Raw genomic sequence first — 14,883 nt, 5'->3', positions numbered from 1 at the left:
AATATATTCTAATATATTTAAACACTTTTTCATAATATTTTAATTTATACCGACACTCAAAAGCATTTCCATTCAAATTAAATATCTTCAAATAGCATTCTATTAATAACGATTAAATAAATAATAAAGGGTTGAAATGGTGGCGGAACTACAAACAAGAAAGTGTTTTGTTTGGTAGTATTGTTTCTTGTTTGTCAAGGTATACATTAGCTGCGTAAAATATTATTCATGCAAATATACATTAATAAAATACAAAAAATGAAAGTTAAAAGAGGATTCTTACACCATTTTCAATAGAGTGCTAAATTAGTAATGCATTGTTAAAATATAACTCACTTTATAAAGAACTTGTTCTAATAGTGTGCTAAAAGTTGTACTAAATTTGACACGTGCTAAAAGTTGTACTAAATTTGGCACAAAATATAACATGGTCAAAATTTGATCCACAATAAATATCACATTTATTAATTATTTCTTTGTCATTCATTAATACAAATTAATAATTTTTAATATATCTTTTAATAAAAAAATTAATTGTTTTTTTGTATATTTTTAATAAACACTAATAGCTATATTAATTTCTTTTAGCTAGTTTGTACTTCGTCTATTGTCTATTGAAATACAAATACAAAAAATAGACCAAATATATCATTCATACATATTAAATTTTGTAAAAATTATACACCATCCACGAGATGGTCTAAGAATCTTGTACGAGAATCTCTTCGTCGAATATATCACAACAATGTTGATGTTGTTAAGGACATTATCAATCTTGAATTCAATGGAGAAAATGTTTCCCTTTTTTAAATCCATGTCCTTTATTTATACTAGTTTAAAATTAGGGTTCATAAATACTCAATTTTTACGATTTTTTTACATTTTCACTGTAAAAATATTTCAAAATAGGATTTTAATGTTTTTAAAAATACGATTTTAATGTTTCAAAATTACAAAAATACGATTTATACTAAACATCAACCCACAAAACGTTAAACAAATAACAAGAAAGCAACACGACAACAACATCACAATAACACAGTGTTAAAAATGCAATTAGACATCAATTCATTGCACTAATTCAAAATAAACTAAAAAACAACAACAAACCAACATCAAAACAATTTTTCCTTGCATTTTTTAATATGTCAAAAATAAATTAAAAACATATCTTAAAACAACTAAATATATATCCAAAATAAATTAAAAAAAACAATTGAAAACAACTAAACATTAACCTACTATATACTAACACGTCAAAAAACAATAATTGGACAACAACTAAAAGTCAACCCATAGCATACTAACATGTTTTTTTTTTAAAAAAAATCAAAATATATCTGAAAACAAATAAACAATAATTAAACATCAACGCAACAACAGAACAACTATATATAAACTTAAACAATTAAAAAAAATAACATGAAAACATCTATACATAAATCTAAACAACACAAAAAGCAACATAAACTCAATTAGACAGCAGCCCCACAACAACACAGTGTTGAAAAAATATGCAAATCAACTAAACATCAATATTTTTTTTGTAGTAACTAAACATCAACGTGTTGCATCAACAAAAAATAAACTTAAAAACAACAACAAAATAACATTGAAAAACTTCTTACTCCATTATAAAATGTGTAAAAAATAAACTAAAAATATATATGAGAACATATGACTTAAACCCAAAATAAACAAGAAAAATAACAAAAAAAAAGACAACAACAAAAGAATAACATCGAAAAACTTATCACAACATTATAAAATGTGTAAAAAAAAACTAAAAAATTATATTTACCAAAAAAATATAATAAAAGTAAAAAATCAATTAGATATCAACCTAAAATATATCTCACACATCTACACACTACCTACTAAAACGTACAAAAAATAAACTGAAAATATACCAAACTCACAAAAAAAATATACTCAATTATAAATCAACTAGATCTCTAGCAAAAAAAAATATACATAACAAAACATATATACCCAGAGTAAACTACAAAATAATTTAGTTTAGTTTTAATGAAAGTTCGATTATTTTTCTTTTAAATAATATTAAATAAAGTATATTTGATTTCTAAAAAAAAGTGTTTGCATGGTGGAAAAAAGTGGATGGATTTTGAGCCTCCACGTATAAGGAGGGTTTTGAGCCTCCACGTTTCATCATTTTTTTAAGGGGCATGGTGCAAAATGACCCTTACTGTTGTGTGAAAGTAAGTAAATGTCTATGTTTTTAATTTTGTAGTAAAATAGCCTAATCATTTATTTAATATCACATATTACCAAATACACCATTTAACAAATTACTATTTTATTCTAAATATTTTAATATTATGATATATGTATATTAGTTTTTATTTTATTGTTATTTTGATTTTTTTTCGTTTTTTATGAGTTGTTGAATGATATACCATACCACAAAATATATATACTGAGTTAAAAAATAATATACCATCAAAACTTACAAAATTATTACTCAAAAATGTATATACTATACTAACAAAATTATATACTACCATTAAAATGTATATACCATGATACAAAATTATATACTACCACTATGCATAATAAAATAGAAATTAAATATCACAAAAAAAAAATTATATACCATACCACAAAAAATATATACACTAATTGGAAAATAATATACCAACAACCTATAAAAAACTTAAAAAATCAATATAACTTTAAAATAAAAACTAATTAAACAAAATTAATATACATATACAATTATATTAAAGTCATACAGTCCTAAATAAATAAATAAATTATAAAAAATGGCAATTTAGGTAATCAACAATGTAAAATGGTCATTTATCTACAATTTTAAAAATGAGGACATTAGCTTCTGATTGGCTTTATTTTAGATCATTTCGTATAATTTCTCTTTTTTTAAAGGGCATGTTTGATCACATATGCTTTAAATGATTTATATATATATATATATAATAGCTTTTCTATATTTATTCCCACCCTCTTTCATCTAAGCTCCTGACATTTAAGCCTCTTGTCAATTTGGACCTAGTTTACGTGGAAATATGTGGGTAATCTCTGTGCAAATGCCCCATTAATATGTTTAACTCACCTGTCTCAGGAGAATACACTTCTGGTCAAACATGTCTTACACTCATCGTTCAAAGTACTCGTACCCATATTTCTGGCTTTCATTTGAAGAGTTACACCAACTCTTTGGATCACCAGCAGCTGTAATATGATCCTGCAGGATAAGCCATGAAAAACTAGTTAGGCTTCTCGTAATTGAACCAATAGATAGTTACGTTTAACGATAAACAAAAATATGATTAGAAAGAGGGTTAAAAGTCTTCTTCCATATGTTTAAGATTACAGATTGCCAAAAAAATGTGATTAGAAAAACTATGATGCAGGGGAGGCTAGTGTAAACAATAGAAGAAAATATGGAGGAGAGAACTAGAAAAAAAAAAAAGAATAACGAAAAAATAGAAAATAGAATGGAGTTTGTTGAAGCTGACAAAAATGAAAAGAAGAAGAGCAGTAAGAAGCTTTTGGAGAAGATGATGGAGGAGAATGAGAAAACAATGGGTTTGATGACTATAATCTTTAACAGATGAGAGCATGAGGGATGATTATGACTATGTACATCAATGTCAATTGCGGTCATCAAATACGCTTGCTCTTTGCGAATTGCAAAACGGAGGCGTGCATCAATGTTGGGATACTAGCTCACCACTGTCCTCCTCAGTTGCTCCATCTTTTGTCTCAGTTTGACCCGAATCAAGACCTATGCACACCCTAGCAACGTGTTGGTGAAGACCGTATAACTGAAAACAAAAGTTGACACCGTAAAATTGAAAGAATCTTTGTCCCATCATAAATTTATAATTTTTTCTTAAGAAGTTGTGTTTTGTGTAAATATTCCTTAAAATTATTGGTTTCAAACCGTCAGCTCCATAGTTTGGCTTCTTCACAATTTTTCCCTTTCTCATCCACGAATGCAATTGGTCATAGGCTCAATCTAGACTGCCAGTCAAGATGAAGATGACTGAAGGGCTTGTTAGAGAGATCAGCAACAAAATAATTGTACTAATTTTTATTTTATTATTAACTAAGTTTGAGGTAGGCTGCCATTAATTTTTTATATATAAAACAAAGAATGATTTTGATATAAATACTTTAAATAAAGAGAATTTCTTTTTTGGTTGGCCGGTCAATATGACCTCGAAAATTTGCGAAAAGAATTTAATTATTGTTATTTTAAATCCCCTTATAAGCTTACACATCACATATATTTTTACAATCTCAACAACTTACAACAGAAAAACACTATATATATATGTAAAGGCAGAGAAGGATAGAGATATCATCACAGTAAAAAGTTCTCCAAGATCCGTGAGCATTCTTCAAGAAGTTCCAAAGAGAAAGAGAGTGTAAATCTCGTGAGGGTTTCATGCAAAGAAAGAAAAAGAGTGATAGTTAGAGAAGTGTAAATAAGCAAAACAGAGAGAAAATAAGAGGAGATCAGAGTTTAGAGTTTACCAGTCGACTGTGTGGCTTGGATCCTCATTGCTGTACCAGAAACTTTGAGATTATAGTGCAAATGACTGAGTCGCACCCCTGAGGCGAGCTCGACGAGGAAGTAGCCATTTTTGGGTGAACCTCGATAACCCTCTGTGTTTGTTTTTCTTCTCTTTTGTTTTTCCTCTTACTCTCACTTGAATTTTCTGGGCTGTTTAGTTTACTGGTTTTGAACCTGTGCCCTAGAAGCTTCTCTGTTTTTAGAGAGAAGAGTGCATCGAAGAAGACATTGATTTCTTTCTTTTTGAATAAATGAATTGACCCCTTTTTTGATTGACAGGCTTTATTACAGAAAGAAAGTAAAGGAGCATCGTGGCACTTTTAGAGCCATTTGTTTTCTTGAGTTAAAAAGACAATACTAACCATTTATGTGTTTAGTGTTTAAGTGAATTGGTGTAGGGTATTTCAGTAAAAGAAACTTACAAGTGGTATCAGAGCCGGATCCCAAAATTAGCCATGTGAATGTATCATCGGATTGTCAAACAAAGGAGGTGAAGCTTGCTGCTAGAGCCATCAGAGGTTCAGATCTGATTCGAAGGGATTTCGAATCTAGCTGGTGAAGGGTTTCATCTAGCTTACTCAAGGGGATCTTGAGTGTTGGAATCGAGCGATTCAGGTATTCGAAGGGATTTCGAATCTAGCTGGTGAAGGGATTCATCTAGCTTACTCAAGGGGATCTTGAGTGTTGGAATCGAGGGATTCAGGTTTAGATCTGTAATAGTTTGAGGGGAGGCAAGGTGGTCCTTTGTTTGAGGGGAGGATTGTTGGGTGTACAACCAAAGTCCCACATTGGCTAGAAATGGGAAGGATCTTGGGTATATAAAGTTGGACACCATCTCCATTGGAATGAGGCCTTTTGGGAAGGTGCCCAAAAACAAATCCGTGAGGGCTTAGGCCCAAAGCGGACAATATCATACCAATGGGGAAATAGATGGTGTCCGACGGTCTTTACAAGTGGTATCAGAGCCAGGTTTGGCAAGGAGTTTCAGTTCACTGGAGTAATCAAGAAAGCAAGAAAGACTGGAGGAAGTTGATCCTCCAGGGGTTGTATTCAATACAGGAGATTTTGTGGATATTCCACTGACTGATCCAACTGAAATTTCTGATTCTTTAACTAGTTTAATCTCAGATTTTTCTAACATGAGTAATATTAAAATAGACATTGACAAGTTTGATGGTTCAGGTGACTATAGGATTTGGAGAAGAAAGATAAGGTCACTGCTTGCACAACAGAAACTATTGAGGGTTCTTGAAGATCCTATTGAATGGCCAGAAAATACATCAAAGATCCAACAAGAAGAATTTCTAGAAACTGCTACTGGGATTATAATTTTTAATCTGTCAGATGCTATTATCAGATTGGTGGACAAAGAAGAAACCCCGGCAAAAATATGGAAGAAACTTGAAGAGCAATTTCAACAGAAATCCTTAACCAATAAGATTTTTCTAAAGGAAAGGATATTTGGTTACAAGATGAGTCATTCAAAGACATTGGATCAAAACCTAGATGAATTCCTAAGGATGCATATTGAGTTGGCTAACTCAGGAGAGAATGAGGCTCTAAGTGATGAAAACCAGGCTATCATTATTCTTAATTCCCTACCTGAATCCTATAGAGAGGTTAAGACTGCTATTAAATATGGCAGAACTGAAATCACATTGGAAGAGGTTATTTCAGCTCTGAAATCAAAGGACTTGGAGATGAAAAATGAGAGATTAGGGACATCAAATGGGGAATTAAATTTTAGTCAAGGAAAGCCTCAGCACAAGAAACCATATCATAATCACAATAGAGGCAGAAGTCAACACAGGGGACACTCAAAAGGGCCAAGCAATAACAGAAGCAGATCTAGTTCAAGAGGGCCATCTGATCCTAAAGGGTGTTTCCATTGTGGAAAGCTAGGGCATATGAAAAGGGACTGCTACATTTGGCAAAGAAAGAATAAGTTCAGATCAGATGGACAAGATTCTGAATCAAACAAGTCAGATTACCACTCATCTAAACACAAGACAGAACACCAAGCTGCAAATTTAAGTGAGGGATATGATAGTGGTGAAGTCTATGTAGCTGCTACAACATTAAGAGATGATTGGATCCTAGACTCAGGTTGTACTTTCCATATGACAAATTATAAACAATTTTTAACTGATTACAGGGACTCATCAGGTGGAAAAGTCATTCTAGGCAACAATCAAACATGTCAAATTGAAGGATCAGGAACAGTAAGTTTCAGAATGTTTGATGGGTCACTAGATCACTAACAGGTGTAAGGTACGTTCCTAACCTTGCTAGAAACCTAATTTCAATAAGTGTTCTAGATGACATGGGTATTGTAAGCAAAATTGAGGCAGGTACCATGAGGCTAAGTAAAGGGGCCATGACCATCATAAAGGGACACAAGCATGAAGGTTTGTACTACTTACAAGGGGAACCAGTAACTCAATGCAATAACACGACAGCTCAAGCAAATGAAGATCAAAAAGCTATATTGTGGCATAGGAGACTTGGGCATATCAGTGAAAAAGGGCTACAAATTCTGAGTAAGCAAAACCTGTTTGGTAAGGATAAAGTGAGTAGTGTTGACTTCTGTGAATCATGTATTCTTGGTAAGCATCATAGGCTAAAATTTAGCATTGGCACACACAAAACAAAAGAAATTTTAGAATATGTGCATTCAGATTTATGGGGTCCAGAAAAGTTTTCTACACATGGGGGTTGTTCTTACTTTATGTCTATAATAGATGACTATTCTAGGAAAGTATGGGTTTTTCTTCTCAAACATAAAAGTGAAGCTTTTCAAAAGTTTATACAGTGGAAAACACTTATAGAAAACCTCACAAACCACAAAGTTAAAACCCTAAGAACAGATAATGGCCTAGAATACTGTAATGAACAATTTGACTCATATTGTAGGGAAGTGGGTATCCAAAGACACAGAACTGTTAGGTTAACCCCTCAGCAAAATGGTGTTGCTGAGAGAATGAATAGAACCATAATGAACAAAGTAAGATGTTTATTACAACAATCAGGGTTAGCCAAAAGCTTTTGGGGGGAAGCTGTTATAACTGCTGCCTATTTAGTAAACAGGTGCCCATCTAGTGCAATAGAATGTAAAACCCCAGAGGAAATATGGTCAGGAAAGCCACCTAACCTGTCTAATCTTAGAGTATTTGGTTGTGCAGCCTATGCACACCAAAGTGTGGGCAAGTTAGAGCCTAGGGCTTTAAAGTGTGTCTTCCTAGGGTATCCTGAGGGCACTAAAGGGTATCGGTTATGGGTTAAAGAAACTGCTGGTTTTAAAATTATCATTAGTAGAGATGTTATTTTCAAAGAAGATATTTTCCCATGTGTTACTAACTATGATTCTAGTGCAGATGCTTCTATGAACACTAACCATGCAGGAACTACCCTAAACTATCAAACAGAAGCTGGTCATTTAAGGACAACACAACCTGAACCCGATTTGGTTCAGGTGGAACAAGAACAAGAGGAAAGAGTGCAAGAGGAACCTGCCCAACCAGACCAGAACTTAGAGCAACATACAAGTCAGGTGGAACATACTGTAGAAGTGCAACAAGAACCAGGATCCCTATCAGACTATCAGTTAACAAGAGACAGAACTAAAAGGGTTCCTAAACCCAACCAGAAATTCAGCTTCAATGCATGGGAAGAGGTTCTAGCTTATGCCTTTGTGAGTGCTATGGGTCTAGACAGAACAGAACCAGATACATAAAAGACAAAGACTCAAAACACTGGATTAAAGCTATGAAGGAGGAAATGGACTCTCTAATGAAGAACAGTACCTGGAAATTGGTAAATAGGCCTAAGGGTAAGAATGTGGTATCATGTAAATGGCTGTACAAGCTAAAAGAGGGCAGAAACAAGGAAGAGCCTATAAAATTCAAAGCTAGACTGGTTGCAAAAGGTTTCACACAGAAGGAGGGAATTGATTTTACTGAAATTTTCTCACCAGTGGTTAAGTATAAGACTATACGAATCATGCTTTCTATTGCTACACAATATGATCTAGAGGTTGATCAGATGGATGTTACCACAACGTTTCTACATGGGGAACTAGAAGAAGACATCTACATGGAACAACCAAAGGGGTATGAAGTCAAAGGAAAGGAACACATGGTTTGTAAGCTAATCAAATCCCTATACGGTTTAAAGCAGTCACCAAGGCAGTGGAATAAAAGGTTTGATGCATTCATGAACAAGAAAGGGTTTTCTAGGAGCTACTATGACACTTGCTTGTACTATAAGGGAGCTAAAATGAAAGATGTGATCTACTTACTGCTTTATGTGGATGATATGCTCATAATAAGCAAGGAAAGAACTACAATAGACCTAATGAAGGGCTGGTTGAAATCAGAATTTGAAATGAAAGACCTGGGAGTGGCAACTAAGATCCTAGGAATTGGTATACAGAGAGATAGAGACAAAGGGGTTCTAATTCTGTCTCAAGATGACTACATAAGGAAAATTCTCAGCAAGTTCTCAATGAAGGAAGAAAAGACTACTAAACAGCCTATGACTAATCAATTTTACCTAAGTAAGGAACAGTGCCCTAAAACACAAGCTGAAATAGAAGCCATGAGTAAGGTGCCTTATTCTAATGCAGTAGGGTCAATTATGTATCTAATGGTATGTACTCGACCAGATCTAGCCTATGCTATAAGTATACTGAGTAAATACATGTCAAATCCAGGAAGGGAACACTGGGAGGCTATGAAGTGGGTATTCAGGTACTTACTTGGGACTACAGAGATTGGTCTTAAGTTTTCTAAGCAACCAAATTGTACACTAGTTGAGGGATACAGTGATGCAGACTATGCAGGTGACAAAGATAATAGGAAATCTACTTCTGCCTATTTCTTCCTAGTTGGAGGAAACTGTGTAAGTTGGAGAGTACAATTACAGCCAGTAGTGGCCCTATCCACTACAGAATCAGAGTATGTTGCAGTAACTGAAGCTATAAAAGAGGCTATCTGGATAAAAGGTCTTATGGAGGAGTTAAAGCTACTAAAGGAGAAACCTACTGTATACTCAGACAGTCAAAGTTGTATACACCTATGCAAGAACCCAGTGTTTCATGACAGAACCAAACATGTAGCCATCAAATATCACTTTATACGAGATCAGGTAACACAAGAGACAGTGAAAATCGAAAAAGTTCCTACAGAAGACAATCCAGCAGATATGGGCACTAAGATAGTAAACCTAACTAAGTTCAAACACTGCTTGAACTTATTAGGGATCAGTAATGGAGGATAACAGTGGCTCTATTCGAGTTAGGACCCTCAGGGAAACTTAGCACTATGGTCAGGTAGTCTTATAAGGGGATTTAGGTGGAATTTGTTATTTTAAATCCCCTTATAAGCTTACACATCACATATATTTTTACAATCTCAACAACTTACAACAGAAAATTAACCCAACCCATTTACAGTTACAACTAACACCCTTTAGCCTCCATCAGAACAAAACACTATATATATATGTAAAGGCAGAGAAGGATAGAGATATCATCACAGTAAAAAGTTCTCCAAGATCTGTGAGCATTCTTCAAGAAGTTCCAGAGAGAAAGAGAGTGTAAATCTCGTGAGGGTTTCATGCAAAGAAAGAAAAAGAGTGATAGTTAGAGAAGTGTAAATAAGAAAAACAGAGAGAAAATAAGAGGAGATCAGAGTTCAGAGTTTACCAGTCGACTGTGTGGCTTGGATCCTCATTGTTGTACCAGAAACTTTGAGATTATAGTGCAAATGACTGAGTCGCACCCCTGAGGCGAGCTCGACGAGGAAGTAGCCATTTTTGGGCGAACCTCGATAACCCTCTGTGTTTGTTTTTCTTCTCTTTTGTTTTTCCTCTTACTCTCACTTGAATTTTCTAGGCTGTTTAGTTTACTGGTTTTGAACCTGTGCCCTAGAAGCTTCTCTGGTTTTAGAGAGAAGAGTGCACCGAAGAAGACATTGATTTCTTTCTTTTTGAATAAATGAATTGACCCCTTTTTTGATTGACAGGCTTTATTACAGAAAGAAAGTAAAGGAGCATCGTGGCACTTTTAGAGCCATTTGTTTTCTTGAGTTAAAAAGACAATACTAACCATTTATGTGTTTAGTGTTTAAGTGAATTGGTGTAGGGTATTTCAGTAAAAGAAACCTACAATTATATTTTAGGGAAAATATTATTTTGCTTCTGTATTTTTTTTAAATACGCAATCAACCCTGTGTTTTTAGTTAAATGACAATTCAGGCACTATATTTTACAAAATTGAACAAAATGTAGTACCCTAAACCCGATTTTGATCAAAATATTTTCGATTATAAAATCAATTCTTGGATCGTTAGCGATGCGATGCGATGACTCAGAGAAGCGGAAAAGGTAGTCAAAGAGCTACAAGAGAAATATTATATATTATAAAATATTTTGATCAAAATCAAGTCTAGAGTAATATTTTGATCCATTTTGTAAAACACAAATCTGAAACAAGACACAGAGACAATCGCATATTCAAGAAAAATTCACCACCAAAATTGACATTTTCACTAATATCAATAAGGAAGTTGCACGACTTAAAAAGTGTAAGTTAATTTCATTCACTTGTTTTATTATTACTTTTATCTCTTGTTCAAAAAATAATATTAATTAATTAAATAAAAGTTAACATCGGTTTTCACTTTAGTCCAAAATAGTATTCTATGTTCGTTTTTATCAAACTAATTTGTTTAAATACTCAATACTCTTAACTTTACTAGTTTAATATATTTAGGATAGTTATTATTAATATAAAATAATAATTAAAGAGAATTGTTATTATACAAAATAAAATTAAAATATTTTATCAAAACAAAAAATAGTGAAAAAATAATTTCAATTAATTTAAACTTATGAATTAAAGATTTTAGATTTTATTTTGTATAAATAATAAGAATTCTAAGAATAAAATTTAAAGTTGAGGGTATTTAGTGTTGGGGTTTTATGCTTTAATTAAAACCCAAATTCTTTGTAATCTCATTTATTATCAATAAAAGAATATAAATAATTTTTTGACTTAGTCAATCACTTTGCTCACATGTTTTATTTTCATGATTATTTGTTTAATATAAACTTCTATTAAATCTCGAACATATAGCTAATCGTATTTATAGTGACGTAATCATAGTGGAATATAAATATGACTATATGCTCAAAATAAGTTAGTCCTAAGATTAGTCAGTGCACAAGATTTACACTGACTTGTTAATCTACTTACACATTACAGTGTTATGTTCTTTCCAGAACATTAGCAAAGTAGATAAGATCAGATGTATTTGTTACATCGACAGGACCGATATTGACAGTTGATAAGATAAGTAAACATATTGTTATTATCTATTCTAGTCATATCATATAGTTGATCATATGTCAATTCAATCTCAATTCTGAGTGGTTAATATTATAACTGATTGTATTATTTGAGTTCTTTGACTTGTTCGTTACCAGCTTACCCTACGGACTAGCCCATTCTTACATCTTGGGAACTCGGTAGTATAATTGAGTGGGAGTGTTAATCATAGATATGAACATCTATAGCTTCTGATGAATAAGTGAAACGATGGTTTCCTTTTAGTTTGGTTCAAGTTGTTAAATGATAGAGATCTCATTTCAGTAATTAAATTAGTTTACTGAAATATCATTTACAAGAAACTAAGTGTTTTATGGATAAAATACAATGAGGGGTAAAACGGTATTTTAGTCTCATCTCATTGTAGATCGTCTATAAATGATTGAGTGTTTTACAAGAAACTGCAAGAAACTAAGTGTTTTATGGATAAAATACAATGAGGGGTAAAACGGTATTTTAGTCTCATCTCATTGTAGATCGTCTATAAATGATTGAGTGACAATTATGGTGGTAACAATGGATAATTAATAGTGCATCTGTATTTATTATAGAGCGTTCTACGAATCCAAGAGTGCAATTCCGAATCTATAGTGGAGTCACGAAGAATTAATAAGTTAGTAAATTTATTTGTTAGATTTATGATAACTTATTGGAGCTTGATTTCATAGGCCCATGGTCCCCATTGTACCTTGGATAAAATCATCTACATAGTCTCAATTAATTGATTTAATTATCAATTAGAATTATCAAAGTTGACCAGGTCAATTTTGGATAGTTTCACATAGTTATGTATTTTTTAGAAGAAAAGAGAAATTATGTCAGATTAATTAATTAAGATAAATCGGTATCTAAATTAATAAATAAGTTTAAATCAACGTTCAAATTATAAATAATTAATTTGATAAATGATTTAAATAATTATTTAATTAATTAAATTAATAGAAAATAATGTAGGCCTTGATTTTAAGTCCAATGGGCTTATAATCAAATGAGAAATTTCACGGGCCTAAAGTCCATGATAATTTCGACTTAGAGCTTCAAATTGGCTATTATTTTATTGATTTTGTAATTAAATTAAATGTCATAATTGAGTCTATAAAATGAGTGCTTAGAGAGAAGTCAAAACACAAGTTCTGACAAGTTCATAAGTTCAGAAGTCAGATTTTCTGATAGGTTTTAGATTCTCTCTAAATACAAGTCATTTTCTAAGCCTCTTTGTTATCTTCTCTTCTTCTCTCTATATCTATCTCATGTGTTGAGAATTGCCCACTCTAGTCTAGGTGATTCTAAAGATACTTTGGAAGACTGTGAAGATTATAGAAGATCGGTTCAGTTTCTTGATAATACTCTGCGACATAAAAGATACAAGGGTTAGAGAAACTGAAGGAATGACTCACTCATTCTGCTGCGTATACTGTAAGTATTCTTATCATTTTTTCTCTCTGAATTCAATTTTAGAAACATGTTTTAGGTTATCTCATATTAATTTGTTTAATATTAGATTTACATGAAAATAAATAAATATTTTGTATAAGTTTTCCTAATAACTGGTCTCAGAGTCTTTGGTAATCTTTAATTTCATGAATGAACATGTTTAAAATTGGATTATTTGATGTGTTTGAATAATTGGATGGTTTTCATGTTTTTATGAAGCATATTGATTTTATGTGAATTTTAGCAATTTTTTAGGTTATTTTGTTATGTTTTCTATGCTAATAATTTTTATATATGTTTTATTTTCTGTAAAACATGGTAAAAATTAATTAGAAAATTGTTTTGGTTTGAAAAATCGCACAAAAAATGTTTCTGAATTTTTTTTTTCTTTTGGGTACCATCGCGAGCGCACACCAGGCAGCTAGTCCAACCATCCGCGCGCGTCCCTCGGCCTTCTCCTCCTGCGCGCGCGTGCCCCCTGCAGCCAAGTCAATCGAGTGAACAATACCCGAAACGGGTACTATTCATCCATATATTTTTTGAAAATTAAAGAAATTAAAATTATGAAAATAAATTATTTATAATCAAAGCCAAAAATATCATATTTGTTTTTGTATTTAAAATTAATTTTTAAATAAGATATTTTTGTTAGTTGAGATTTAAATAATTAGATATTTTCTACAAAGATTCAAATTTAAATTTAAAAATAGACTAACAACTTAATTTTAAATATTTTAATATTTTAAAATATTAGAATTAAGATATCATATATTTTAAATTTTTGATATTTTTATTAAATCTTTATTTGAAAATATAAATATATTTTTATTCTATAGTTTTTAATATTTAAATTATTTGAAATTTGAATATTGTTCATTAGATATTTGAATTTCATTAACTGTTTTGAGATATTTTAGGATTGTTATAACTATTAATATTTTATTTTTTTTAATGGTTAAAATATTAGCTATAGTTGTAACAACATAAGATATTTTTTAAAAACAGATAAGATATTGATTTTAAAATTTAAATTTGGTTAAATTTTGTAAAATATAATTTTTTTAGCCAATTAATAAAATATATATTTTAATAAATGGAATTAAAATTAAATTTGGTTAATTGTTGATAAATCATATTTAAATTAAATTAATATTTTTTTCAAATTAACTTAAAACCAAGTAGATTGTTGATAAATGAAATTTAAATTAACTATTGTTAATTGTTGATAAATTTCATTTAAATTGCCTTATATTTTGTAAAAATTTAATTAATTTGAATTTTTTGATAAATTCTAGATAATTAATTGTGGTATTTTTGCAAATGAAATAAATTGTGGTATTTTTGCGTAAATTCATAGAATTGCTCATATAGTACATGATTAGGCCCATCCAATTATAGCATGTCTGTTTGCACTATATGTGGTATTTTTGCAATTAGGCTTAGATGCATATAGTGCCTCATATGTTTGATAGATATATGGTTTTTGCCAAATAAAATATTT

Source organism: Humulus lupulus, chromosome 2 (genome assembly GCF_963169125.1).
Source record: "Humulus lupulus chromosome 2, drHumLupu1.1, whole genome shotgun sequence".
In the NCBI taxonomy this organism is placed as follows: Eukaryota; Viridiplantae; Streptophyta; class Magnoliopsida; order Rosales; family Cannabaceae; genus Humulus; species Humulus lupulus.
The sequence above is the reverse complement of the archived record's forward strand: the minus strand, read 5'-3'. Positions refer to the sequence as shown.